Consider the following 27,497-nt stretch of genomic DNA (forward strand, 5'->3'; position numbering starts at 1 on the left):
TCAGAATTTAACGAGGGGACTAATACCAATATTGTACACTGCTCACAATCAATGTAATACAAGCAGAATAATACTTACGGGAATGAAACTTCCTGACGCATGTGGCCCATGCCAGAAGAATTAGAAAACAGTGGGGATTGAGAGGCATTGAGCCGCAAGTCTCAGCCGTATTTAGATATGTTGCTGTATCTGCTTTGAGGATGAAGACTGTCTCCTGGTTCTCCAAAGCAATGAGGCAAGAAATGCAAAGTCCGGGTCGGAAATTACAGTGAGAATAAGACATTGGGAAGCAGATCCCAGATGTGGAGTGGGTGGAAGATTCAATAGCGTAACCTTAAAATTATCTAACAATACCCAATTTTAGAAAATCTAAATCTAAAAACTGGATAGAGCATACCTCACCACATCATGTAATAGGAGGTTTTTATGTGATGGAGGCAGCAGCATGCCAAAAATGGGGAGAGAGAGAGAGTCACATATAATTAGTTTATTTGTGAGCTGCAGTAAACAAAAGTCCTTTTTGGAGTACGTGTTTCTACAGAGTGTGTTCTCAACCATTGACGTATGATAGTGTCCACACATGTTTCAAGATAAACGTATGAAATTAGGAAGTAATTAAATATAACGTCATATGTTTGAGAGCAAATATGAAGAAAAAAATAGAAAAACCTTTAAAATGTTAACAATAACGAAGCCAAAGGGTCTTTTTGGTGAGAAGGCGGATAGTGCGCTGGCTCGTTTTATGGACTCCCGGGCTACGGCCAAGTCCTTAGGTGTCTCGGACCCACGGCCGCAAAGTTCCGCCTTTCGCCCCTTTTGTGGCCAAGGAAGGGGCGCCTCCTCACGTCCGCCGAGCCACCGGCCGCCAAACCAACCTGCATGCGGTGAGGGATGTGGTTTTGGCCGAGGCGGTATGGGAGGACAACGTGCCGGTCAGTCCACATCCACCCCGGCAGCATCCGCCTCAAAGCCCTCCCAGTACGAGATTTCTGGACCATCCCACCACAGTGGGCGGCAGGGTTCGCCATCACCTGCTCCACTGGTGGTCCATTACTTCGGACAGGTGGGTGCTGCAAATAGTCCAAGGGGCCTACTCCCTCCTCTTCGAGATGACCCCTCCAGCCATGTCACCGCAGTACCACCAAATGTCGGAGGATCACTTGAATCTGCTGCGTTAGGAATTTACGGCCCTCTTGGCCAAAGAGGCCGTCGAGCGCGTTCCTGAGCCTGAAGTAGGTCGTGGTTGCTATTCCCACTATTTTCTGGTTCCCAAGAAGGGCAAAGGGGGCCTACGCCCTATCTTGGACCTCAGGAGCGTCAACGCCTTGCTTATGAAGGAGCGGTTCAAGATGCTCACGCTAGCTCAGGTTCTGGCTGCCCTCAATCCTGGAGACTGGATGGTAGCGTTAGACTTGGAGGACGCTTACTTTCACATCCCCGTCCTGCCGTCCCATCGGCGTTACCTGCGGTTCACTGTGGGTCAGGAGCGCTTTGAGTTCACCGTGCTGCCCTTCGGCCTCACCAGTGCCACTCTGGTGTTCACGAAAGTGATGGCGGTGTTTGCTGCTCATCTGCACAGATCAGGGGTGCCAGTCTTCCCCTATCTAGACGACTGGTTGTTGAAGGCGGGCTCGCCCCAGCAAGTCGTCTCCCACCTCCAGACTACGGCCGACCTCCTGCATTCGCTGGGGTTCTCCATCAATGTGCCGAAGTCGCACCAGAGTCCCTCCCAGAAGCTCCTTTTCATCGGAGCGGTTCTCGATTCGGCACATTTCCGGGTCTATCCACCGGAGCAGCGGGTCCGGGCTATTCAGGCTCTGATTCCCATCTTTCGGCCTCTATCCTGGGTTTCGGTCAGATTGGTGCTGCGGCTTCTGTGGCTGATGGCCTCCTGCATCCTGTTAGTGAATGAAGCCAGGCAGCGCATGCGGGCTCTGCAGTGGGACCTGAATTTTCTGTGGGCCCAGCATCGAGGCAACCTGTCCGACCATGTCTTGATCTCGGATGGCACTGCGAAACAGTTGCAGTGGTGGCTCACGGACAGCGATTGGGTCAAGGGCAGATGCCTCTCCCTACCCCAACCGGAGCATGTAGTAGTGACGGATGCGTCCCTCCTGTTTTGGGGGGGCCATATGGGAGAGGCGGAGATCAGTGGCCTATGGTCTCCGTCGGAGTCTCGACTCCATATCAACTTGTTGTAGCTGAGAGCAATCCAACTAGCACTGAAAGCTTTCCTTCCCTCTTTCCGGGGAAGTGTCTAACAGGTGTTCACGGACAACACCACCGCCATGTGGTATTGCAACAAACAGGGTGGGGTGGAGTCGTGGACCCTTTGTCAGGAGGCTCTGCGCCTCTGGACATGGCTGGAACACAAGGGCATCACCCTGGTGGTTCAACATCTGGCGGGCTCTCTGAACGCCAGAGCAGACGAACTCAGCCGCCGGTGCATGATGGATCACGAATAACGTCAGAAACCGGACTTGGCGCAAGGTCTCTTTCTACAGTGGGGAGACCCTTGTTTAGATCTATTCGCCAACAAAGAGAACGCGCAATGTCAGCAGTTCTGCGCGTTGGAATTTCCAAAAAGGCACTCGCTCGGAGACGCTTTTCGTCGCGATCGGAGTTGCGGTCTGTTGTACGCCTTTCCGCCTATACCACTTCTGCCCAGAGTTTTGAAGGAGATAAGGCACGCCCGGGCCCAAGTCATCTTAGTGTCTCCGGATTGGGCACGAAGGTACTGGTATCCAGAGATACTCAATATGTTAACCGATCCTCCTATACGTATGCCTCTTCAGGAGGACCTTATGTCGCAGCAACAGGGGGCGGTCCTTCACCCGAACCTGTCCAGCCTCCACCTCCATGCGTGGAGATTGAGCGACGGCAGTTGATGCCATTTGACTTGCCTCCTGAAGTCTGTGATGTCATTCTGGCCACAAGGCGTCCCTCCACATAAACGTTATACGCCTGCAGGTGGAACAAATTTGTGGCATGGTGCACAGCAAAGGCTGTGGATCCCCTTTACGCCCCTGTTTCTCAGGTTCTCCTCTTTCTTCTCTCTTTGGCCCAGCAGCGCTCTGCTCTGGGGACCTTGAAAGGTTATCTTTCTGGAATCTCTGCATTCTTGAAGCTTCCTGATCAGCCTTCTCTTTTCAAGTCCCCTGTAGTTTCACGTTTTCTTAAAAGCATTACCCACATGTTCACTCCTGTCCCTTTCGTAATGCCTCAGTGGGATTTGAATCTTGTCCTGACATTTCTGATGTGCGCTCCCTTTGAGCCTCTTCACAATTGTCCCCTTCGTCTTCTGTCTCTTAAGACTGCTTTCCTGGTAGATGTCACCTGGCCTAGACGGGTGAGTGAGCTCCAGTCTCTTTCATCTAAGCCTCCTTTCCTGTCTGTTCATACGGACAAGGTTGTCCTCCGGACTCGTCCTTCTTTTCTCCGTAAAGTGGTGACCCCCTTTAACATCGGGCAATCTGTCACCTTGCCCACCTTCTTTCCGGCTCCGCATCCTTCCAAAGAGGGAGAGAGGCTCCACCGTCTGGACCCAAAATGTGCGCTCTCCTTTTATTTGGACCGGACCAAACAGTTCCGGGTGGAGGACTAACTTTTCGTTGGATACGTAGGTGCTAAGAAGGGGAAAGCTGTACACAAGCGGACCATGTCACGGTGGGTCGTTTTGTGTATAAAGATCTGCTACTGTTTGGCTAAAAAGGACCCTCCTGTTGGGCTGAGAGCCCATTCCACCCGGGCCACAGCGGCTACTACTGCCCTGGGACTGGGAGTCCCCTTGAAGGACATCTGTCCTGGGGCGACGTGGGCTTCACTGCACACGTTTGCCAGGCATTATTGCCTAGATAGCGAAGTAAGGAGAGATGGCTTCTTTGGCCGCTCTGTTCTCCTGGACTTTCTGGTGTGATCTTTGTTCGCAGACCCACCACCGGGGTTGGTATTGCTGGGGTATCTATTCTAAGGTGAGGAATAAAACTAACGTGATTCTTTCAGATGAACAAGTTACTTACCTTTGGTAACGATGTATCTGTAAGAAACATTAGTTATTTAGATTCCTCACCGACCCATCCTGCCTCCCCGTTCTGGGAACAGACACATAGGGTTAAGGTTATCCTTTTCAGGCCCCTAGACTTCTTTTGCACCAGTGTCGGGCTCTTGAATGGCTATGTGTTCCTGGCATGGAAATCTATGTACAAGAACTTCCATCAGAGCGCGAGGGCGGCGTCTAAGTACTCTGACGACGTCATTCCGGCGCAGGACGCCAACAACGGACAAGGAGCCGCAGAAGACGCCTATCGACGCGCAAGGGGTATTGCTACAAAAATATTTCCGGCTCCAGTCTGATGCCTGGGGCTATATGTAAGGTGAGGAATATAACTAAATAATGTTTCTTGCTGATACATCGTTACAGAATGTAAGTAACTTGTTCTTTAAGAGCAAACATCATCGGTTTCTGTGAAAGCATCATGACCCTGGGAAAGTTAATAGTGGCAGTACAATTTCAATGTTCACTTGTACTGTCCTTAATTCAAATGTACAGTGCATTGTCAGATGTGCGAATTTTAATATGCTATGCCCTGGACTGTAATGATACCTGCCGTATGTGATATAAGGCATGTGGTACGGCTGTTTTAACAATATTTCCGTTTGCTTTTTATGCAAAGATTAAACAAGGTATTTTTCCTGATGCTTTTAAAATCTTTAATTTTGTTTGCAATATTTAATGCCTCCTCTATTGGGAGTTTGTGTGAGTTGATTCCAGACTACCATTATGGTTGCACAATGCAAGCTGTAGTTAAAAGGGACCCTTCTTAATACCAATGCTCTCACAACCAGGTTTTATAATTAATGGAAACTTGGAGAGGTGCAGCGCCAATGTGAAAAAAAGCATGCATTGGCCATGTTTTTTGAAAACCACAATAGCACTATGGAACTTGTTTTGATGAACATAGTGATTATCTGGAAAAGTTGCATCACGTATCCATTAAAAAAGAATTGTTTTCCTTTTAAAATTTGGCCCGGTTCCTATGCATATTGTTTACAAACTCAATTTTTTTTAAAAAAGGTTAGCAAAGCTATAACATATTGACCAGCATACAATTTAAAGGTGAATAACATTTATTTATTTATTTCCTTTTCCAACAGCCGTTTTGTGATGAATGCGGTCGTTGGATTCATCTTGAATGCATTGAAACAGATGCATCATCCTTATTGGCGATTGAAGGTTTTAGATGCCGCAAATGCTTATAATGCTATTCATTTGAGCAGTGCTGTCAGAGTATTACAAATACTACCTCTGTGATGTGATGTGAGATTTTTAGATGCATTGAATCTATTTTTAAAAAAAATTTAATAGTAATATAGGCGTTTAAGCTGTTCACATAATGTATTCTGTTAAATTATATTTAATATTTATTTTTCATAAGCAGAACAATGTTTTGTACTTGAGTGTAAATATTTTTGACAACATTTGAAAAATAAAAATTTGATGGTTTGACTATTTATAGTCTTCGATGCATTATTCCAAGCAGGCATGGACAAAGTCTCTTTCCTTGTCATAACATGACAAACATCTTTTTTGAGAACATGTAGCTATGGCATATGCAATCATACATAATTCCTAAAAAAACATTTGTGGAATTATTGCTTATTTGGACACTGACTTAAGAGTTACAAAAGATCAATGTTATATAACACATGTTGCAACTTTCTTTGTTAACTATATTCCCAGTGTAGTTTGTTAATGTAATCCATCACCTGAATCTACTTTGTGTGTGAGAGATACAATAGCTATGTACAAATGCTAAGATTGTTGGGCGAGATAGTGTTATAACCATACTTGTCATAATGCATCATAAGCAATAAAGACACAGGTGGCGATCACGATCCGGTAAAAATTTTCCCCGTACGACTCGTATCCGGTCTTTTTACCGTACGAATCGTACAAGTGCCGTACAAACTGGCAATTACGATTCGCATGGGAAAAAGACCATACGAATCGCATTGGGAATTATTCCCCACACGTCCTCGGGTCGGAAAATGTGTCCGACATGTCCTCGGACGATTTACCGTACAAATGTGAAAAGTGAAGTTCGACCGCGGAATCACGGTCCATCCCGTGCGTCCGATGTTACAGCCGTATGGAAAAAACACCGTCCGCACCGAACTCCCATAGCAACCATGGAGACATGTGCCCGCATACGCGCCCAACACTCCCCCCAGCCCCCTAACGTTCGAGTCGTACCCCCCATGTATGTACCCCCGTGTACGTGTCCTACCCCCCGTGTATGTACACCCGTGTACGTGTCGTACCCCCGTGTATGTACACCCGTGTACGTGTCGTACCCCCCTGTACGTACACCCGTGTACGTGTCGTACCCCCCGTGTATGTACACCCATGTACGTGTCGTACCCCCGTGTATGTACACCCATGTACGTGTCGTACCCCCGTGTATGTACACCCATGTACGTGTTGTACCCCCCGTGTATGTTCATGTCGTACCCCCCCCCGTATTTACACCCGTGTACATTCGTGTCGTCCCCCCGGGTATGGACAGCCGTGTACGTGTCGTACCCCCCCTGTATGTACACCCGTGTACGTGTCGTACCCCCTGTGTATGTACACCCGTGTATGTGTCGTACCCCCCGTGTATGTACACCCGTGTACGTGTCGTACCCCCGTGTATGTACACCCGTGTATGTGTCGTACCCCCGTGTATGTACACCTGTGTACGTGTCGTACCCCCCGTGTACGTTCGTGTCGTACCCCCCCCGTATTTACACCCGTGTACGTTCGTGTCGTCCCCCCGGGTATGGACAGCCGTGTACGTGTCGTACCCCCCCCTGTATGTACACCCGTGTACGTGTCGTACCCCCGTGTATGTACACCCGTGTACGTGTCGTACCCCCGTGTATGTACCCCCGTGTACGTGTCCTACCCCCGTGTATGTACACCCGTGTACGTGTCGTACCCCCCGTGTATGTACACCCGTGTATGTGTCGTACCCCCGTGTATGTACACCCGTGTACGTGTCGTACCCCCGTGTATGTACACCCGTGTACGTGTCGTACCCCCATGTACGTTTGTGTCGTACCCCCCCGTATTTACACCCGTGTACGTTCGTGTCGTCCCCCCGGGTATGGACAGCCGTGTACGTGTCGTACCCCCCCCTGTATGTACACCCGTGTACGTGTCGTACCCCCGTGTATGTACACCCGTGTACGTGTCATACCCCCCATGTATGTACACCCGTGTACGTGTCGTACCCCCCGTGTACGTTCGTGTCGTACCCCCCCCGTATTTACACCCGTGTACGTTTGTGTCGTCCCCCCGGGTATGGACAGCCGTGTACGTGTCGTACCCCCCGTGTATGTACACCCGTGTACGTGTCATACCCCCCCGTGTATGCACCCCCGTGTACGTGTCGTACCCCCCGTGTATGTACACCCGTGTACGTGTCGTACCCCCGTGTATGTACACCCGTGTACGTGTCGTACACCCCCTGTATGTACACCCGTGTACGTGTCGTACCCCCGTGTATGTACACCCGTGTACGTGTCGTACCCCCCGTGTACGTTCGTGTCATACCCCCCCGTATTTACACCCGTGTACGTTCGTGTTGTCCCCCCGGGTATGGACAGCCGTGTACGTGTCGTACCCCCCCGTGTATGTACACCCGTGTACGTGTCATACCCCCCCGTGTATGTACCCCCGTGTACGTGTCCTACCCCCGTGTATGTACACCTGTGTACGTGTCGTACCCCCGTGTATGTACACCCGTGTACGTGTCGTACCCCCGTGTATGTACACCCGTGTACGTGTCGTACCCCCCGTGTATGTTCGTGTCGTACCCCCCCCGTATTTACACCCGTGTACGTTCGTGTCGTCCCCCCGGTATGGACAGCCGTGTACGTGTCGTACCCCCCGTGTATGTACACCCGTGTACGTGTCGTACCCCCCCGTGTATGTACCCCCGGGTACGTGTCGTACCCCCCCGTGTATGTACCCCCGTGTACGTGTCCTACCCCCGTGTATGTACACCCGTGTACGTGTCGTACCCCCCGTGTATGTACACCTGTGTACGTGTCGTACCCCCAACCGTGTATGTACGACCCGTACTCTCAGCCGCGGACGTATGGAGCGTACCCCAGGCCCCAACACCAGCACCTTCACACAACATCGCGCATGTATGAGTCATACCAAGCCAGACACAAGGACAGCACTGTACAACAAAATGCCCGAAGTACACACCGTACACACGTTAAAAACGCACGGACACAACCAGGACAAAGCAAAACAACACAAGAATACACCATTCGAATGGCACAAAGCCACTAAACATGTCCAACAAGCTCAAAAACAACACAATCACTGACCTGCAACTGCCAAAACCCAAAATAGAGGCCCAAAACACAACCACTCCTTATAACACACCCACCCAAAGTTCAAACACAGCCACACCCACCAATGGACCAATAAAAAGGGCCCACACACACAAACCATGAGCCTTTGCAACAGACTCACTGCTGCCAGACCCCACAGACAACCTACAGCACCATACTAGAACCTTAACCACACCTTACACTTGCACACCTTCACACACACACCTTCACAAACACCCCCTCATCACATTCACACACACACCTGCACAACCACACCCACACACCCACAACCATCCACACACACCCCCTCACCATCCACACCCACACCCCTCACCATGCCCACTAACAAGAATCCAAAGTTCACTAGCCGAGAGTTGGAGGTCCTTGTCGATGAAATCCTCAGAGTCGAGCCACACCTCTTTGGAACATTGGTCAGACAGACCTGCATTTCAGCAAAAACAGCCATGTGGCAGACCATCGTCGATGCTGTGAATGCTGTTGCGGACACCAGAAGGAACAAGCAGGAATGCCAAGCCAGGTGGTACGATCTGCGGAGGAGGGTCCGAGCCAAGATGACGGATGAACACAGCAGGCCAACGTCACTGGAGGAGGGCCGTCCCGCAGACCCGTACACTACCATCCCTGGGAGGAGAGGGTGATGGCCATACTGCCGGTGGAGGCAGTGGACGGATTAGACGGACTCCGAGACCCGGGTGAGTACACAAACAACTCACCTCACATGGGGGGAACGTCATCCACAACCAAACTCACAAACAGGCACGCAACCACCCCAAGCTATTGCATGACTCAACCACACTCCATGAACACGCACATGCCACTGGCGCCACCATGCCCCATGCACCCAGCTGGACAATGTCAAGTCACAGGCCACAGAAAACACCAACACAAGACACGGTAACCCGGATGGCGGTAGTGTGGGCCCCAAAAATCACATAGTGCAACTCAGAAGCAGACAACAATGCCCTCTGTCCATATGGCCTAGGTCACAGCCAGACAAACAGTGTGTCCCCACACAGGAAAGACTTGCCAGCAAATGGCGGATGCCTTGCATTAAGACATGGGGGTGAAGGCACTTTTTTGCACATGACAGCAGCTAATGAACAGCCAACACTGTGAAAGAGTGGCAGCACACACCACCACAGCAGCAGCGCAGAGACAGACACTACACCCAATGGGTGCCTGCTGGTCAGAAACAAACTCACATCAACAAGCCAAGGGCCAGTCAAAGATCTGCAAAAAGTGTGTGCCTAGGAAGCTGGGCTGAGGTGACAGAGGGTGACACACAGATGGAGGGAGAGGGGGAGAGAGAGGGAGGGAGACACAGGGAGACGGACAGAGGGAGGAGGCTGACACACAGAGGGAGGGAGAGGGGGACAGAGAGGGAGGGCGACACAGGGAGGCGGACAGAGGGAGGAGGCCGACACACAGAGGGAGGGAGAGGGGGAGAGAGAGGGAGGGAGACACAGGAAGACGGACAGAGGGAGGAGGCTGACACACAGAGGGAGGGAGAGGGGGACAGAGAGGGAGGGAGACACAGGAAGACGGACAGAGGGAGGAGGCCGACACACAGAGGGAGGGAGAGGGGAACAGAGAGGGAGCGAGACACAGGAAGATGGACAGAGGGAGGAGGCTGACACACAGAGGGAGGTAGAGGGGGACAGAGAGGGAGGGAGACACAGGAAGACGGACAGAGGGAGGAGGCTGACACACAGAGGGAGGGAGAGGGGGACAGAGAGGGAGCGAGACACAGGAAGACGGACAGAGGGAGGAGGCTGACACACAGAGGGAGGGAGAGGGGGACAGAGAGGGAGGGAGACACAGGAAGACGGACAGAGGGAGGAGGCCGACACACAGAGGGAGGGAGAGGGGGACAGAGAGGGAGGGAGACACAGGAAGACGGACAGAGGGAGGAGGCCGACACACAGAGGGAGGGAGAGGGGGACAGAGAGGGAGCAAGACACAGGAAGACGGACAGAGGGAGGAGGCTGACACACAGAGGGAGGGAGAGGGGGACAGAGAGGGAGGGAGACACAGGAAGACGGACAGAGGGAGGAGGCTGACACACAGAGGGAGGGAGAGGGGGACAGAGAGGGAGCGAGAAAGGGACACACAGGGAGAGCAAATCAGCCTTGTGGTGTGTGGGAATGTCTGCTCGTCAGCAGGTGGACTGCGTGAATGTAGACAAGGGTGGCCAGTGCCAGCACCCCCCCTCTCCTCCATGGCAAAACACAGGGCCATGTCACAACCTGTGCACGAGCACAACGACAGCTACCTGCATCATATAAGTGTGTGGAACAACTTCATGTGCCCACGTACAGTGCTACACGGAAGGCGCCAATGCACGGCTCGCCACACCTGCCCACTCCACTGCTGACTGCAGTCACACTTGACGCAGCAAGTAAGACTGTGCCACACATAGGTAAAGTCGCCAAAGCTGTGCCCAAGGGACATACCCATGCACAAGTGCACTGTGAAGACAGATCCAAATTCCCACAGGAAATGTTCCAACTTTGAAACTAATGAAACATGGATGTTGCATGGAACAAAATTAACATTGTCTCTCTCACACACAGGTCAACGTCGTGGATCACCCCCCAACACTGGGGGGGAAGACTCACAGGACCCGGCTCGGCGGGATGCCAATCCCACCGGCAGCGACGACTCTCACCACTCTGTGGACGACCCCGACCAACCTGGCCCCTCTGGTGTCCAACGACCTGCAGCACCTGCGTCAGGTACAACGGGGCCAACCACCACCCCCACTCCTGCCACATCCCAGGAGACACCCAGGATCCCTGCCCCACCACCACAAAGCAGCCAGGCTGGCCAGGAGGGACACGGTGTCCCGGGCACCCAGGAGGAGGCAGGCCACAACGCCAATGCCACCCCTCAGGGGTCCCGGAGACCCGATGTGCCCACAAGGGCAGGCCAGGTGCTAGTGGGTAGGGGTGGTGGGAGTGGAGGACAGCGGAGGCGCCAGCCTGACCAGTTGGCTGGGGAACCGGTATATTCCCATGTCCAAAACATCCTGGACACATACCGGCAGGACACCACGGGCATGGCCCAGGTTGTGTCCACCCTCAACGATATGAAGGGGACCCTCGATGAGATCAAGACCCAGCAGGCCCAGCAACATGCAGAGCAACATGCCTGTCTACTGCAACACCAATGGAGGATGGAGGACAGACAGGCTGAGCTCGTGACGGTGTTCACGGGAATTCACAGTACACTCCGTCGGATGGCCGACAACATGGGCAACCCTCCCTGTGCCAGAAGGCGTAGAACATCACCACCCACAGGGAGGGATCAGGAGGAGGAGGAGGAAACATCCGATGGAACATCCCAAACATCGTCACGGCCTGCTTCTGAGGGTCCCCGCAGGAGGGCGGGTCGTCCACGGAAAAGACCGTGAGGGTCGGCGCAGCAGCACCATCTCCCAGGACACCTGGCCTGGCACCTGGCCCACTGGAGCAACAGCAGCACAGCATCAAAAGACATTCTCTGCCACATGGCCTTGCTGGTCACTGTCTGACCAATGTTGACAAAGACTGTGGCATGGACTCTGAGGATTTCTAATGGCAAGGACACCAACTCCCCTAGTGAACTTTGGATTCCACACACCCGGAAAGCCCCCCATGTCAAACCCCCCCCCCACTAAAATAAAAAGTCACACCATGAAGAGAAGATGCCTGCTGGTTGCATTATTACCTTACATGTGTCTTGTAAAGTCTAAACATGCCTGAGTTCTCTTTTGACTTCAACCATCCACACCCTGGGGCCTGAGTCTGGCACAGGACACACGGGTCACAGTGTATTAGGCAAGACAGACATGGAACACCATACACACCCGTGATGGGCCCAACCAGCTGAGGGGGTGGCCGCACAACCGTGCCGACAGACATATTGAGTACAGCAACAGTCATGCGCAGAGGTCAGGGATCATGTCGAGTGTCCTGGGGGGCACCCAGGTATGTGTAGACAGGTGGCAGAACCATGTCCTGCAAGCTTGAGTCAGGTGGATGCAGAGAATGGTGGCCTGGCCAACGTTGGATGCATGGGGATGGCACATGTCACAATACCCACACAGTCATGGACATCATGCACAATACACAGTCTAATCCCACACAAACAGCTTGCATCTTGCTACTCTACACATAGACACATAGCCACTATCACGGAAAACCATGCCAGACATGCCGGATGCACCGTGGCAACACACCAGCATTGACTGAGAAGAGGCACCTTGGAGGCATAGGGACACCTTTATTAGTCATGTATTCGGGATTGCAGAGGCAACTCGAAGTACACATGAACAGTTCATGTGGAGTAACATGTGGGTCCAACACTGGCACCCCCCTTCTGCAGCACAAATGTGTGATAGCCATGGAACTGGCACACAAGTGTTGGCTAACAGCTAAACACCCCCTGCTGCTCACGGAGAGCCTGCCATACACCATTGATCCGCTGATGTGGAAGTCCCACAGCATGTCAAGCCAATGCAAACCGTATGTGTCCGAGGGAAATGTTACACACATTGATGCCATCATCACATTCCACAATCCCATCACTGATGACTGTCAACAAGTCTGACCATCTATTCAGGTGTACCCAGCTGCATGTAATGTGTACCATGGTGATGCAACATGTCTGCAGAAGAACCAAACATCGACAGGGGCAGTGTGCATACATCGTGAACAACTGCCACACCCAATACACCCCTGATGCATCCCTTACCCTAAGGAGACTTCCAAACGTGTCCGTGCCTGTAACGCTGAGTCAGCACACGATGACGTGTCCATGAGGAATAGCAGTGCCACAACAATGCAACCAGCAGACGGCATGCGCAAGTACCTGGGGAAGAGAGACACACAAGAAGTCAGCCACAAAAAGCACAGTCACTTGCATGTGCATGTACTCGACACATGTATGGATGACAACATGCTAGGTCACAATTATGACTGGGGAAATACACCCATCACTGGCACCATCACTCCAGTGACACATCCACACACACCTCTGACTCACGTGCCATACATGCAGGTGGAGACACACATCGCAACACATGCCACACGGGGACCAATGCGTGCACACTCAGACACTGGTACTCACAACTAAGCAAAGAAGTTGCGTATGAGCCGAGTCCGGATGTCCTCTTGCGGCTTCACATCCTCCACATCACTAGCCCCATTGCCAAGCCCTTCGTCCTCCACGGGTGGATGGTCCTGGTCATCTTGATCCAGGATGAGTGGCACAGCTTTCTCAACTGCCATGTTGTGCAGCATGCAGCAAACCATGAAGATTTTGCAGACCTTCGCCGGGGCATATAGGAGGGCGCCGCCGGTCTTGTGGAGGCATCGGAATCGGCTCTTCAGGAGGCCAAACGTCCTCTCTATCACTCGCCTTGTCCGGCCATGGGCGGTGTTGTAGCGGAGCTGGGCCGGCGTGATGGGGTTGCGGAGAGGTGTGATCAGCCATGGCATGTTGGGATAGCCAGCGTCCCCTACATGGAAAGCACATGGACATAAGTAGGACAGGAGAAGCGGTCGTGCTGGAAGTCTACGCAAAATACAGGACAGACAGAGTGTACCCACCAACAACACATGCTCGTTCGTTGCGCAGCTGCGTCATCATTTCAGGCACCCTGCTACGCCTCATGATGTAGGCATCGTGTGCTGATCCTGGAAAACGAGCACAGACATGTGAAATCACCATGTTGGACAGACACACAACAAGGGCATTGATGGAGTGGTAGTGCTTGCGATTCCGGTACGCTACCTCCTGTGCCTGTGGTGGTACCAAAGCCACATGTGTCCCATCTATGGACCCAATGACATGGGGCATCCCTCCCAGGGCATAGAATCCACGCTTGACCCCAGTCAACATTTCAGGGGTAGGAAAATGAAGTATGCGTACTCGTAGTGGTACGGCCCGTACACACGCCTGTACGCTCACTATCACTATGGGTGTCCGCGCGTATGCGTACTCGTAGTGGTACGGCCCGTACACACGCCTGTACGTTCACTATCACTATGGGTGTCCTCGCGTATGCGTATTCGTAGTGGTACGGCCCGTACACACGCCTGTACGCTCACTATCACTATGGGTGTCCTCGCGTATGCGTACTCGTAGTGGTACGGCCCGTACACACGCCTGTACGCTCACTATCACTATGGGTGTCGTCGCGTATGCGTACTCGTAGTGGTACGGATACGCATACGCGAGGACACCCATAGTGATAGTGAGCGTACAGGCATGTGTACGGGTCGTACCACTACGAGTATGCATATGCGAGGACACCCATAGTGATAGTGAGCGTACAGGCGTGTGTACGGGCCGTACCACTACGAATACGCATACGCGAGGACACCCATAGTGATAGTGAACGTACAGGCGTGTGTACGGGCCGTACCACTACGAGTACGCATACGCACGGACACCCATAGTGATAGTGAACGTACGCACGCATGTATGGGCCGTACCACTATGAGTACGCATACGCGAGGACACCCATAGTGATAGTGAGCGTACAGGCGTGTGTACGGGCCGTACCACTACGAATACGCATACGCGTGGACACCCATAGTGATAGTGAACGTACAGGCGTGTGTACGGGCCGTACCACTACGAATACGCATACGCGAGGACACCCATAGTGATAGTGAACGTACAGGCGTGTGTACGGGCCGTACCACTACGAGTACGCATACGCGCGGACACCCATAGTGATAGTGAACGTACGCACGCGTGTACGGGCCGTACCACTATGGGTGTTCTTGCGTATGCGTACTCATAGTGGTGCGGAGCATACACACGCCTGTACGGCCCGTTGCTATGCATTTGGGGTGCCCTAGGGCCCCGGAACGCACCGTACCTGTGTGTGAAGCTCCAAATTACATAGGGGACACATGAAGGACAAGTATTAAGGCCTACATGCATGCTGGTTGTCATGGAGACCAAGTTTAAAGTTTGAATTTGTTCTGGAAGGTGCACAGCAGAAGTCAGTTGGAATGAATCTACTTTGTTGCAATGTGTTTGTGGGGTTGACATCATGCTGAAGAAAAAAACAGAATAAGAACCCACTGACTGTGCTAGGTTTGAAGGGATTGGAGGAAACATAGGATGCAAATGTGAGTGACCAATCACTCTGTACTCCTGTGCATGAAACAGGCCAGCAAGGCAGATATAAGGCAGCCAGGTCCCATGAGGGAGCACTTGCCTGCACATCTCTGGATTCCACAACCCAGCTGCTGCTACTGATTCCCTGGAACCATGTCAAGGTCTGTGGAGAGGTCACAGCCCTTCACCCTGGAGGAGAACCTGGCTTTGCTGGATGTGATCCTCCCACAGTACCCCCTGCTGTATGGGCGATCAGGGTATCAGGTGAGTGCAGAGTCCACTGGCACAGACTGTGTCCCTTTTTTGTGATTGTGACTTCTGGCATTGTGTCCAGGTGTCTCACACATGCTATGTACTGTAGGGGGGGGTCCCAGGGGGGGGAATGCCTGATGTCTCCCAGCCAGAGCATGCAGTGGTGCATGTCTGCCGTCCTCACTTGCATCGTGTTTACTGTGACAATCACTGCATGGTGCATGCCACATTCTGCCTGTCTTATCCTCTTGGGAATGTTGCCTCTACAGTCCTCATGTGATTATGTGGTCAGCCCAGTGTGACAGGTGACTGTACCCACAGATGTGTGTTAGTTCTGTGTACCTGTGCTGAGAGTGTCCACATGATGTGTTCGTACCCTGGACATCGGTGTGTGTGTAATTCCCCTGTCATGTGGGTGGGTGCATATGTGGAGTGTAGCACCCCAGCTGCATGAGGGATGGATATACCCTGGACATGTGATGTGAGCAGGGAGCAGTGCTGTGTGTCTGACGTGCAGAGCCAGCCCCACACCTGTGAGCCCCCCCAGTCTAGTGGCACATGTGCAGAGTGAGGTTTGTCGCTGCATTTGGCAATGGCAGGTGAATGTCTTGTGCCTGTGTGTGTCTGTGTACTCTGCTGCGGTAGCGTCAGTGGCCTGTGGCATGTGACTGCTTAGAGGTGCTGCACATGATCCTGGTGTAGCTTGTGATGCACAGTGTGAGCCTGGATCATTGATTGTGTAGTTGCCCTCATTCCACCTGTGTCCTTTCAATGGCACGTACTGCTTTTGCCCTTCCCCTGAGGATCATGTCCCTATGACAAAGGTGCAATGCGTTGGATGCATACTATGCCTTGTTGTAAACAGCAAATGTGTTTGAATATGTGTCTCTGTGACATGTGCCAGGTGTATTGATGTAGTGTCACTTGTTCCTCCTCACAGGTAGGCGCCTCTGCCAAGGAGCAGATATGGCTGACCGCCGTCAGCGCCGTGAGGAGTGCGGATGGTCGGAAGCGGCGCCTGTCCCAGGTGAGAAAACGCTGGCAGGATATCCGGTGCTGGACGCAGAGGATCGCACGGGTCCTGCTGGGGGACTCACCTGAGAGCCATAAGAACTGCAGGCGCCGCCGACTGAGCCACATCCACAAGCGTGTGCTGCCGGTGGTCTTTCCAGACTTGGAGAGGCGCTTACAGGAGATGCAGCAGCAGGAAGGGGGTAGGTACATGTGTGCTTGTTGTGTTTCACCAGCATTTGTAAGTGCACAGTTGCATGGATACACTGCCAGGGTTTAAAGGTGCTGTGCAGATCCAGTTACCCACTGTATAGCTGTGCTCTCCTGCCTTCCTTCCCCTCCTTGCAATGTGTTCCCTGGTCTGTGTGTAGTCACTCCTTCACAAGGTTATCTAGGTTGGCACTTTCTCCACGTGAACTATGCCTGTAGCATCATGTGTGGGGGTGGTGTGTAACAGGTTTTGGGACCTTGCCTGTGCCCTGTCCAGTTCAGTACATGTGGCTTCCTTGTCAATTGGCACTGATGCAGAGTCCAGACATGGGAGTTAGTCTCACAAGTGTCATGCCTTACAGTGTGCATGTCCTATGATGTGGCTTGTGACATGATGTGCATGAGTGTGCGATACGCATAGTGCAGGGATGGTGGCTTGTGTTGCAGTCATTCCCATTCAGGACCATGGAGCTGTGTTGCCACTACTGTCCCCTGGGGCATATTTTCCTAGGTGTCATGTGTGTCATCACAAAACGTGGACACTCTCAGTGTCTACAGCATAGGTTGTGCTCTGTGCCATTGTCCCCTGGCACCATGTATATTGACGTGAAATGTAGTACAAGTGTCCACTGTATAGCCTGACCTGATTTTCCTGGTTCATACTCACGTTGGCCAGTGCCTGTGTGTCTTGTTACAATCATCTGATGATGACGATTTGTACATGATTATTTGGACAGGCGCACCTTGGGTATTTGGTGTCCAATCTTGCATTTATGCAGCCCCTGTGTATTTCACCCAGACTAAGAGATGTAAGTGCTTCCTGTGTCTCAACAAATTGTCTCATGTAGGGGGTGGTTGGTGCGGGCAAAGCCTACATGTCAAATCCTGATGTCTCCTTGCTAGGTCTGGCCAGTGTGTGATGTTTGTCTGGACATACACTCAAGGTGCAGTGAGCCAGTCATGTTGGGCATGTTTTCAGTATTACCAATGCAGCATGTGCCTCAAGTTCATGGATATGGTCCCTGCTCATCCCTATTTTCGGCAACGCTGTGTGGTGCAGATGCAGTGCTGGATTGTCCCCAGGGCCTGGCTCCTCTGTCAAAATCCATTTCATGTCATTTGATATTGTGTCATGCTCTCCATAGTTTTTCAGTGGCATGGTGGGTCAACCAACTGTGTGTTGCATGCCCTACATATGTACCTTGTTTTGTAGATGTTACTGATCTTTCTTTTCAGGCTATGCACTGTAACCTATGTAGATTGGACTCATGTGACATATGTATACAGGTGTGTGATTAATTGCTGTCTCTTCACCTTGCCCACAGCATCGTCGGGGGACACGGAGGGAGACATGAGCACAGACGGAGCGGAGGGACCGAGCACCAGTGCCAGGGTTGACATCGTGGCTGGCACATTGAGTGGTACAGAGGCGGAGGAGAGTAAGGCCGAGGACCTGTTCGCTGGCACCACCGAATATGAAGCGGACGGGTCCGAGGATGATCTCTCCGAGTGGGCGGAGGCTGCACCACCATCTGACAGCGGCACAACATCGCACCCCGCCCCCTCCATTGCCATCAGCCGCCTCCCACTTGCTCGTGTCCCTTCCCAACGTGCCCGGTCACCACATGTCTCCTTCCTGCCAGGCACCGCACCCCCTGCCCCTGTCTCCACTGCTGCCACCAATGCCGAGTCTGTGGACATCCAGCGGCAGTTGCAGGTTGGTCAGGCTGCGATCCTTAATGTCCTCCATGGCCACAGCCAGGTCCTCAACAACATGGAGGCATACTAGGAGGGCATTCACTCATCGCAGGCTGACCAACGCAGCTTGCTGAGGTCGATAGACTCGACACTGACTGCAGCAGTGGGTCTCCTGCAGCGCTACGTCCAACCCCCTACCCCTGCCCCATCCACACCTCCCACTCCCATGCCTGTCCCACGTACACCCAGACGTCAGCATGCACCCACCACGACGGACACAGGCACCACACCAGCAGGGAAGGTCACCCGCACACCTCCTGGCACGCACACACAGGGTGAAGTAGGCACACCCACTGGGTCGGGGGGCAAACGTAAGACACGCAGCCAGAGTGGGAGTCCGCATTCCACAAAATCGACTCCCTCCAAATCCCCTCCCCTCAGCTCTCCTGGCCACATCTCACACAAAGACTCCTTCATGGCCGCTCTGTCCCTGAGCCCCACAGTGACACCACCCCGCAAGCGGTCAAGGGAGTCCCCGGTCAGGGTGGTTGGGTCCCCCTCCCTGTCTACACCCTCCCCCAGTGGCGCTGCGACCCATCCCTCTGACCCCCCCTCCTTGGGGCCTGTGGTTCCTTCGGGTGCAGGGGATTCCCTGGAGGACCTTGCTAAGGTGTGCAGCGAGATCCTGGCCTCCACCTTTGGCCCTGCCCCACCCCCTGTGGTGGAGTCCTCCATCCCTGCACCCACAACGCCTACCCTTCGCCCTCCTGTCCCTGCGGTGCCTGGTTCTTCCCCCCCACATGATGCCCTCACCCCTGTGGAAGACAACGGAATCTAACTGTGCAGGCAAGCTAGGGGACACGCATCCCACTGTGTCCCCCATCCAGCTGTGACTTGTGGACTGCCCTATGGGCTTTGTAAATATTGAACTTCCTACAGACAAGATTTTTTGGTTCATGCTGAATAAAGCAATTTATTTTTTTCCCCTTGGAACACTACTGCTTTGCTGGTATTGCTGTTGGTGGGGCTGCTACATGGTTTTGGGTGGTGTTTATGTGTTGGGTGTGTGGGAAATGTAGTAGTGTACTGCTCATAGGGGGGACCCTGGGATCTGTGTGCCATCACACGGTGTTAGCTAGGTTTCTCTGTTCATGTAAGCAGTTGCTGCATGGTGACATTGTCCACAGGTGTATTCCTTCCTCTGTGTACCCTGACATCTTCCCTGCAGGGTGTTCCCAATATTTAGCGCTGAGCTGTGTGTACATTAGCTGGGTGTGTGATGGACTCCTTCAACTTTGCACATGCATGCTGAGCAATGTCTCCACCTGCATCATTCGTGGCATCCTTGGTAGTCATTGTACTTGTGTATGTGGACTATTGACATGACTTCATGTGGACATGTTTTCTTTTCAGCGCTATGCATGCGTATACTCCCAGCCTCGCACACATGTGGTACATGTACTGCAGGGTCTTTGTGCACCTGACTTAAATTTGTGGGCATGGTATCTGGGGCTACTCCACCCTTTGCGTTCCATGGGCACTGCTGTGAGTGTTAGGCACCCACCCCTCCTGTGTCTGGGCACTGCTGGGAGGACTCTGCACACACCCCTCCTGTGTCTGGGCACTGCTGGGAGGACTCTGCACACACCCCTCCTGTGTCTGGGCACTGCTGGGAGGACTCTGCACACACCCCTCCTGTCTCTGGGCACTGCTGGGAGGACTCTGCACACACCCCTCCTGTCTGTGGGCACTGCTGGGAGGACTCTGCACACACCCCTCCTGTCTCTGGGCACTGCTGGGAGGACTCTGCACACACCCCTCCTGTCTCTGGGCACTGCTGGGAGGAATCTGCACCCACCCCTCCTGTGTCTGGGCACTGCTGGGAGGACTCTGCACACACCCCTCCTGTGTCTGGGCACTGCTGGGAGGACTCTGCACACACCCCTCCTGTGTCTGGGCACTGCTGGGAGGACTCTGCACACACCCCTCCTGTCTCTGGGCACTGCTGGGAGTGATAGGCACACACCCCTCCTGCGTCTGGGCACGGCTGGGAGGACTCTGCACCCACCCCTCCTGTGTCTGGGCACTGCTGGGAGGACTCTGCACACACCCCTCCTGTGTCTGGGCACTGCTGGGAGGACTCTGCACACACCCCTCCTATTTAACAATATGTACGCTTAGAACATACACGTGTGTGGGTTCGCTCCATGGGGGCACGGGTCGTACATACACGGTTGGGGTGGGGGTACGCTCCATACGTCTGCGGGTGAGGGTACGGGTCGTACTTACACTGTTGGGGTGGGGGTACGCTCCATACGTACGCGGGTGAGGGTACGGGTCGTATTTATACTGTTGGGGTGGGGGTACGCTCCATACGTCCGCGGGTGAGGGTATGGGTCATACATACACGGTTGGGGTGGGGGTACGCTCCATTCATACGCGGGTGAGGGTACGGGTCGTACATACACGGTTGGGGTGGGGGTACGCTCCATACATACGCGGGTGAGGGTACGGGTCGTACATAGACGGTTGGGGTGGGGGTACGCTCCATGCATACACGGGTAGGGGTACGGGTCGTACTTACACTGTTGGGGTGGGAGTACGCTCCATACGTACGCGGGTGGGGTACGGGTCGTACTTACACTGTTGGGGTGGGGGTACGGTACGTACATACACTGTTGGCATGGGGGGTATGCTCCATACGTACACGGGTGGGGTACGGGTCGTACTTACACTGTTGCGGTGGGGGGTACGCTCCATGCATACGGGGTGGGGGTACGGTCCGTACGTACACTGTTGGCATGGGGGGTACGCTCCATACGTACGCGGGTGAGGGTACGGGTCGTACATACACGGTTGGGGTGGGGGTACGCTCCATGCATACGCGGGTGGGGGTACGGGTCGTACTTACACTGTTGGGGTGGGAGTACGCTCCATACGTACGCAGGTGGGGTATGGGTCGTACTTACACTGTTGGGGTGGGGGTACGGTACGTACATACACTGTTGGCATGGGGGTACGCTCCATACGTACGCGGGTGGGGTACGGGTCGTACGTACACTGTTGGGGTGGGGGGTACGCTCCATGCATACGGAGTGGGGGTACGGTCCGTACGTACACTGTTGGCATGGGGGTACGCTCCATACGTATGCGGGTGAGGGTACGGGTCATACATACACGGTTGGGGTGGGGGTACGCTCCATGCATACGCGGGTGAGGGTACGGGTCGTACTTACACTGTTGGGATGGGGGGTACGCTCCATGCATACGCGGGTGGGGGTACGGTCCGTACATATCCGTACCCACGCTGTGGAATGCTTGTGCGGGCCGTACCCAGGCCTTTGCCACGTGGGTACGAGCCGTCCCGCCATTGTTGGGGTGACGTAGGTGTGGGCGTGGTACGACTCGTACCCATGCTCTTAAGGCGTGGGTACGGGACGTACCTGTATTGTTGTGTTGCCGGTTCGCGTCGTCAAGCACTTCCGTTGTGGCCATCGCTGGCTTTGCTGGACACGCCCCCACCCCCTCGTAGTGACCAGGGCCTGAGGGTCAGGTATGTCCAGGGCATGTGTGCTGTGTGACTTGGTGGGGGTTTTGTGGCCTGCCCCTGGTCCTGCCACCCCCCCTCCCCTTTCCCCCCTCCCTTTGTTGTTCTGACCTTCTGCGGCGTCTGCGTCCGAACCTGTAGAGGAGGTCGACTGCTATGAGGGCCGGGATGACACGTAGGTTCGGGTCCATGTCTGTCCGTCGCGTACAGGTACTCCTTGTTCGCGTCGTACTGATTTCCTGGCAGTTTTTGGCAGCCGGAAAATATTGTCCGTGCGGGATGACGTCGGTGCGAATCGTAATTCCTGGTTCGTGAATGGCAGGCTGCGTGCGTCCCGACGTCACGTCGGCGCTTTCCCGGATCGCATTTGTATGTTTATTTTCGTCGGTCGGGGTTTTGTACGATTCGTATGGAAATGGTGTTTCCGTGCGAATCGTAATTCCATGGTTGTATATTTTGACGACCGGGTACGCGTCGGACGGAGAATATGCTCCGTCCGACGGTTCGTACCCGGTTTTTACAGGATCGTAATCAGCACCATAGTGTTTGTTTTAATTTGTTTTGGGGGTAAAGACTTTATGAATTATGTGTGAACTTTCTTCTTTCGTTACATTATTGTTAGTGTGGTCTGGAAATAAAATGCATGATTTAAATCTAAAATTTTGTCGGAGAAATAGAGTATATGTGTTCATAAACTAAGATTGTTAATGCAGTTACAGGTGTAACTGCATCGATGTCCAATGCATGATAATCAATAAAGATATATTAAAGTCCAAATCTAAACTATTAAGAAATATGAAATTGCGAAATTTAAAAAAAAACAATATAAAGGTTAAGTTACCTACCTTATGTTATGCATATTGTGATAGAGACATGACCTATCAAAATATTCATTAATTTTCAATTTCCGGACGTCATGATAGATCTTTAAGATAATTGTTAATGGAACCCCTGTGTGACGTACCGGGTTGCCAGTCTACTACGCGTGTCATCTCAAGATTTTTGTCCAGCATCATTGTGACATTTGCATTGTCTATGTTGCCACCACTCATTTGCGCCTTTCTCATGACTTTTCACTTCTTTCCATGCATTAAGCGCAGAGTAATGAAGTGAATGGCCGTGGAGTGTTACTAAATAAAACTATTGCCCTGAAGGGTCTTGCCTTTGAACCCTAAACAAATCGACAGTGCTGAGAGTGAAAAGTGGGTCTGTTAGGAATCTGGTGCAACATAATGTCTTACAGATCATGCATTACCGAAGTGAAGGTAACTTGTCTTGCATGATTGAGACAGATAGCTCAGAGATTACTTAACTTTTGAACAGACACACAAGCAATACCTTCCACTGTGGTGGTACCAAGGAAAGTTAAAAACAATAAATCGTGCCAAAAAGACCTGTCAAAATGGCCATCCATGCAAACATGAAACATCAAGAATATAATGTCTAAAGGACGTGTACTAGGATGTTGAAGTGGCAACTTAGTAGTGTTCTTTAATGAGAAGACCATGCATGATACTTGTGGTGGCTGCCTTTGCCCTGTCATAATTGTCTGTAAGACCGTCCTAAGTTTTTATCTACACTAAGTCTTAAACGATATTGATCCAGAGGATGAGCCTGCAGGATTAGGTCATCTTTTAGAACATCTAGCCCCTTCTTTGCTACAGGCTACACTATATAGATTTTGAAGATTATCCATGAATAATTTATTGAAATTGAGACAGACAATGCAAGTTTAGGTTACAAACAGTGGTGACGTCACAATAATATGGAAGGGTGTAGAGGTGCATATTTTTTAAAATTCCAAATTGAAAATGTGTTAACACCTTACAACGCACTGATGACGTTTTGTTGAGAACTACCTTATCTGCAAAGCTAGGTGTCTGCAGCTGACTCATCCTACTTGCATTGGTTTATTACCATTAAAATAGATCATTTGATAGTGAGAAACCAAAGAGGAAAGTTGCGCATTTTTAAATATGGTGTTGATAAGAAAGTAACTGAGAACCAAAATAATGTACAAATAAGGTATACTAAAGGTTGAAAAGATTAAATACTGGCTTAACACATTCAAAAATATTTTTTCCAAAGTACACTTAAAAGGGGTGACTGGTCGTGCTGTGAAGGGAAGATGAGAGGGCAAAAAAAGTAGACATTCAGATTTTAAGTATAAGAACACTGGATGGACAAAGAAATAATTCATAAGACAATTGCTGGAATACAGTAAGATAGGTGATTGACAGCCCATTGTGTACAATCTTTAGTATTGTTTTTCCATTGGCAGTCATATACCGATTTAGTTGCGGGATCTCATGTTGCCAGAATAATTTCAAAAAATCTGATAATAAGTTTGAAACTTGACATCTGTCAATGACAAATCACCACGCAAGGAGGCGAAGGGTGTACTGGTTCTGGCAGAGGTTAAAAATACCTGCAACCTCTGCTGCAACGACAGAACATCCTCCCTGAGTGGCAGTCGGATTGCAGGATCTGTGTTTATTGACATCAGTTTGTGGTACCAGAATATCTAAAGATTTCCGGGCCCCTAAAATGACTTTTGGCCATTTATTCTGGAGAATTTGTAACACTCTTGCCAGAAGTGGCATGCCCGTTAATGATTAAAGGAGGCGTGAACTATACCACCAACGAAACACTTTGCAGCCAAATGTTCTTCAAAATAAATATCCAATCTTCCAAAATAATGACATTGATATTAGTGATCTGAGGCAAAATGATCTAACTAATTCTCTGCCATACGCTGAAAGAGTCCTTGTGCAACATACGGATGGTGAAGGCAATGGTGATTTTCAAGGCACCGTCAGCTACGTCTGTCCCCTGTGGCATTTACGGAAACTATCCAGATGTTAGGTCTACAGGGACATGCCATGTTGTCAAAGCCAAATCCAAAGGCACATGGCCTTTCCACACAGGGTTCACAGCCCCAAATCAAAATAATTATTGCAGTACAACATGACGGTCAAGTTGTATGTGAATACAAGAACCAGCCTACCATGAGCAATTGCAAAAAGGCTTTTATTAACAACCATATTTTCAGATGATCCAACAGGGTGATATGGAGGTTGGCTTCCACCGGGGATAAGCATCCTCTGCAAACCACCTCTCACACATGGCCTCCACATCCCATAAGGTATTCATCCCTAACTACTGTGACATATGGTTTGTGAAACAAAAGTGTTCTGCGTCTGACCAAATAGCATTTTTTTAACAGACTGAACAGCTTAAGCAATAACATCAAAGATGTGAGTCAGGTTGGTGTTTTTACACAGAAGCTGTTCCATTTTGAACTTAAGGTCACATTGCTGAACCTAATTGTGGCATTCGGCATTGTACACAAGCTGGATGCAGGAGAATGAACAGCACGAGAATCATTATCTTTGAAATATAAGATCAATGTTCAAACATCAGTATCATAGCTGAAATATCCTGTAATTGCTGATTTGTAATGATAAGCCTTAAAATGCACAGTGTGCAGAACGGCTACGATGAAAGGAAGCGTCTGAGAGGGAAGCAGTTGGGACTTCAGCACGTTTATAACGAACCAGACAAAATGCAGGAAGTACGGCTTTGTCGGAAGTTTGGAGACAGCTATGGATTATCCCATCTTCAACAAGCAATCTTCGAGATGAGTGAAGACTGGAACACTTGTCTCAATCGATGGGCTGCAAGCACCTCTCTCCCCATAGTGCATTAATTTACACAAATTCACATTTCACTATGTGTGCTTGTGCTGCATAATGTTTAAGCACGTAGAATAAAGTCACATACCTAGGGGCATATTCCAATGTCGGACGTACTCAGGTACGTCCGACATTGGTCATGAGCCGTAAACGACCAACCTGCTGTTGTCAATTACGGCACTACTAGTAGGATGCGGCAGAACAGAGTTCGGTCGCAATCGTATACAACACAATGCATGCATGCATTCCGAGCGGAATGGAATGCATGCATGCATCGTTAAAAGCAGGGGCGCAGTTCATCCATGCGCCATGTGGACGGCAACCCAAGGTGCATGCCACCAGTTGCAGGGATCCACTGAGGTGCACTTTATGTGCCCCCAGGCTGCCATTCGGCAGCCTGACACACAAACACAGTTCTCGACTGCTTTTTTGTGCCTGAAATACCAACACGAAAAGTCTATGAAAAAATACCATTGAAATGCCTTGGTCGCAAAGAGGCGGCAGGGGGATTACTGAGGGATTTCCGGACGGCATACAGGCAGAGGCTGTTGACCACAATTTTAAAATCCGTGTGGGATTCCTTTCCAATGGAGCCCATCAGAATGGCTCGGTCGGGAAAAAAATCGGCCCGACACAATCTGTCTATAGGGCTACGACCGTCGTTCTCAGCCGTTCACAACGAGATCGGAATCTGCCCCCTACTTGTGAGTTTGGAAACGCACCATGTGTGGTCACATCCTATTTCATTGTTTATAACCAAAGGTCTTTTGATGGCTGGGTCACACATTGAGATGGTGTGTGTTGGAGGCAATTTAGACCAACACCAAAATCTTTTTTCAAATATTTTTTAGCTATATCATTTGTTTGAGAATCTTGTTTGAATTTATTTAAATTTTTGATAAGAAATTATTGGAATCTTTTGATTTTATATATATATATATATATGTATATATATTATTTTTGTTTTTTGCTTTTATGATCATTGAAAATTAGTGTTGAATTAATTTTAAAAAGAATTATGAAATACAGATTGCTAAATGTATTAATTATGATGATAAAATGTATTCTTTTCTTTTTAAAATTTCACCAAATAATTTTTAATCAATTATTCTTATATAATTGCAAATTCAATAGAGTTCCAAAATAGTGTTAGTTTCTTTTTATTTACCCTTTCAGTAATGTTGCCCAGAGTGAGGTGAGAATCCAACTTACTAAACCCCAGTGATTAAATGTTGTTCCTAATTTTGTATACTACCTACTTGAAGTAGTATCTGGTTTACTCACAGATGTTTCATCATTTCTATAATTGCTACGACATGTGTTGTAATGTTAAATATTTGTAATTTTATAAGTGTTATTTTTTAATGAATATATAACTATTTTTAATTTAGTTAATTTATGTTGTATTTATTTATCTTTATTATCTTTTGTTATGTGTGTATGTGTATTTATCTATATTAAAGTTATTATGCTTAAATGTTGTTTTGGTCACATACTTTTAAACATCACTATCTGTTTGCATTTTTATTTTTCATATTTATTATTTTAGAATCAAT

General features: G+C 50.8%; 1 protein-coding gene across 1 annotated transcript in view; it reads left to right on the forward strand.

Moving 5' to 3' along the window:
• LOC146870883 (uncharacterized) overlaps positions 1-27,497 on the forward strand; it is a 128,772-nt gene that overhangs the window by 22,005 nt on the left and 79,270 nt on the right. The gene's annotated exons all lie outside the window — the stretch shown is intronic.

This window comes from Triturus cristatus, chromosome 1_1, assembly GCF_964204655.1.
Source record: "Triturus cristatus chromosome 1_1, aTriCri1.1, whole genome shotgun sequence".
NCBI lineage: Eukaryota > Metazoa > Chordata > Amphibia > Caudata > Salamandridae > Triturus > Triturus cristatus.